General features: G+C 42.2%; 1 protein-coding gene across 1 annotated transcript in view; it reads right to left on the bottom strand.

The window, feature by feature from the left end:
- DOCK2 (dedicator of cytokinesis 2) overlaps positions 1–3720 on the bottom strand; it is a 669066-nt gene that overhangs the window by 35552 nt on the left and 629794 nt on the right. The gene's annotated exons all lie outside the window — the stretch shown is intronic.

The raw sequence follows: 3720 nt of genomic DNA, 5'->3' as shown, positions 1-3720 counted from the left end.
GCCTCAGAAACCCAAGGAGGGGTCGCTATGAGTCGGATCCCACTTCACGGCAGTGGTGGCATTTGCCTTTGCGTTTTATCTTCCTGCACTCTGACTTTGTAAGTCTTGGACTAAATGACCTCTGTGGTCCCTTTTAGTTCTGAAATTCCATAGTTTTGCAATCCCTATTTTACAGATGCTGGAAATTAAGACCCAGAGATATGTAATGACTTGTCCAACATCATACAACTCGTGAATAACAAAGCTGGACTTGAACCTGGGTCTTCTGACTCTAGATCAGGCCTCTTTGTAAAGACATGTTCTTGCAGCCAAGAACAAACTCCTCGATGAGCAGAATTTTAACTTGAATCCCACTAAGAACACCTTTCTATATAAACAGTATCTTAATCATGACAATTTATGAAATAAGCAATCAAGAATAAAGTAAAAATTAATGCAACACAAAATCAAATGTTGAAAATTAACTCATCCAGCACAGCATTGGTGTTGCACTTGTTGGGTAACTAGACTGTGGGCTGCAACTTGTGGGAATATGTACTGCACCTCCCACCAAACAAGCAGCATTACCTTTCTAGGTTGTACTGTGTGCGTGTGTGTGTGTGCATGAATATGTGTGTGCCAACATGTGCATGCATGTATGTCTGTGCAAATGTGCACAAGTGCACACATGCATGTGTGTGTGCATGGCAGAGAGAATAACAAAGACAAAGAGAGTCCACTTCCAGAGCTTTCTGCTTTCATAGAATGGTGGTGATTTCACTGGAATTTAAGGAAATGGTTTAAAAACATGAAGAACACCAATAGAAGCAGCTGTCAAGACATCAGACATCATTTGCACTGGGCAAATCTTTTGCAAAAGACCTGTTTAAAGTGCTGTGGAGCAAAGATATCACTTTGAAGACTAAGGTGTGCCTAACCCAAGCCATGGTATTTTCAATCACCTCATATGCATGTGACAGCTGGACAATGAGTAAGGAAGATCGAAGAAGAGTTGATGCTTTTTGAGTTGTGGTGTTGGTGAAGAATATTGAAAGTACCATGGACTGCCAGAAGAATGAACATATGTCCTGGATGAAGTGTAGCTGGAATGCTCTTTGGAAGTAAGAATGGCCAGACTTCGCCTCACCTACTTTGGTCATGTTGTCAGAAGGAATCATTCCCTGGAGAAGGATATCATGCTTGGTAAAGTGGAGGGTCAACAAAAAAGGGAAAGGCCCTCAATGAGATGAATTGACACAGAGACTGCAGCGATGGGCTCAGGTGTAGCAAGGATCATGAGGCTGGCAGAAGACCAGGCAGTGTTTTGTTCTGTTGTACACAAGGTTGCTATGAGTCGGATCCAACTCAGTGGCACCTAACAACAACAACAACAACAACATGGCATTAAACTTTTCTATCTGATATATCCTGAAATTCTCAGTAACTCAACTGAGGTAGGCTGTTAGAAGTAACTTCACCCTGGCCAATTTTTTTTACAGGTTTTCCCAACTCTTTCTATCAGAAGGTATCAGGATGAAAGGAGCAAGTAAAAAATGCAATGTCTTTCCTAGCTTCAGAATTCTGAGTGATTATGAGTGTGTGCATATGGATCGGTATTTTACTTAACTGATATTTTTAGCACCTATTATGAGCCTGGAACTATTTTTCACACTTAAAGATATGGCAAGAAACAAAACAGAATCCAAATCCCTGTCTTCCCGGAGTTTATAGCCTAGTAGAGGGAGAGATTAAAAATGAACACAAAGGTAACGTCTGAAGTCTATTATGTGGTGATAAGTCCTTTAAACTGAAATACAGTAGGGAAGGGGTGCAGGAGTGCAGAGGTGGGTTACCTCAGTTTGCCTCAGTCTAATGGGAATGGTCAAGGTGGGAGGTGCCTTGCAGAACACTGACAGAGGAAAAGGCACAGCCAGCACCAACAGGTACAAGCTACAGATTGGTAGAAAGTTTCTGATTCCTCTGAAACAGGTTTAATGATAGTACACACACTTCAGAGGGTTTTGTGAGGATTGAATGGAATAATGCCTGGGACACTTGAAAGCTTATCATGTGTTAATGTGTTCCATAAGCCAAGGGCATGAATACTTTCTTCCTTTCCGGGGTACCTCTTGTAGTATTTGGGGTGAGCTGGGGACATACAGAGGCATAGGGAGAGAACGAGTCCAGTCAAAGTGCCTGATACAGGAGGTTAAAATCAAACCTCACTTCTTTTGCTATCCTTGAACAAACTACCAACTCATTCTGCATCTCAGTTTCTCAAATGTAAAATGGGAAGAATACATGCCTCACAGGGTTGTTGTGAGGTTTAAACGAAATCATACTTGTGAATGGTTTAGCACATGTTCAATAAATGTTTATTAGAATCTTGATTGGGAGCTCTGGTAGCATAGTGCCTAAGGCACTTGACTGTGAACCAAAAGGCTAGCAGTTCAAACCCACCAGCCACTCCTCAGAAGGAAGATTAGGCAATCTACTTCTGTAGTGATACCGCCTCAGAAATCCAAGGAGGGGTTGCTATGAGTTGGGTCCAACTTGACGGCACATAGCAACAACAACAACAACAACAACAGTATCTTGATTATTATTCTATTTTTATGGTTTAGACCATGCTTGTGAAAGAGGAGGTCAGAGTGCCCCAGCTTTGAGTTATCTGGAAAAATGTTTCCTGGGCATTAAGGGCAAGGATGTATGCTCTCAATGCTGACAATAGAGCAGCTTGAAAACATCAGTCAGATCGCATTCATCTTCTCCTCATGGCTCCACCTTACTCAGTAGAAAAGCCAAAGTCCCTATGAGGCCTCTTAAGGACCTACATGATTTGATATCAGACTACTATTGTTGTTGTTGTTATGTGCTGTCGAGTTGGACCCAACTCATAGCGACCCCTCCTTGGGTTTCCAAGGCAGTATCACTACGGAAGTAGATGGCCCCATCTTCCTTCTGAGGAGTGGCTGGTGGGTTTGAACTGCCAGCCTCTGGTTAGCAGGCAAGTGCCTTAGGCACTATGCTACCAGAGCTCCTATTCACCCTCACTTTGATCCAATCATAAACATGCTCCAGCCCCAGGGCCTTTGCACTTTCTATTCTTTCTGTTGGTATGCTTTTCTCTTCGTATCTGTATGGGACACTCCCTTTCTTCCTCCATGTCTTTGCTCAAAAGTCATTTTAAAGCCAACAGTTTCTCAGACCATACTATTTAAAATAGCAACCCCTCTTGCATCAGTTTTCTGTTTCATTTTTCTCTATAATAGTTATCACCATCTGACATATATTTATTTTTTAGTCTGTCTTCCTCATTAGAATGTAAGCATCTTCGTGGAATCTCCAGGTGTTAGAACAGTGCCTGACACACGTTAGGTACCCATTAAGTGTATGTTGAATTAATATGTGAATAAGACATTCTGAATATGTCCCCATTTATCAAGTTTCTTCTCACAATCAATGTGGCCATTCCTCTGCATCCTTGGGCTTCAAAATTTATAGCTTTCTCAGGGCTTAGAAATCCTAAAATGGGTTGAGAAGTCAAATACATGAGACCTGCATAAGGGAGTTCAAACACCTGGATTCCAGCCAGAGTTTTGCCTCTGTGTGATTACTCACTTTGAGCCTCAGTGTAACTATAAGATGAGTTCATACTTAGATTCAGTAAGCGACCCAAGGGGCTACTACAATGGGGATAGCATGGGGGGTGACTGAGTGGATGGGATTCCATGCCCTCTG

The sequence above is a fragment of the Orycteropus afer genome, unplaced genomic scaffold (assembly GCF_000298275.1).
Source record: "Orycteropus afer afer isolate SDZICR_OR568_19922 unplaced genomic scaffold, OryAfe1.0 scaffold00062, whole genome shotgun sequence".
Taxonomy (NCBI): Eukaryota; Metazoa; Chordata; class Mammalia; order Tubulidentata; family Orycteropodidae; genus Orycteropus; species Orycteropus afer.
Note: the sequence above shows the minus strand (reverse complement) of the source record. Positions and strands in the feature narration are given on the sequence as shown.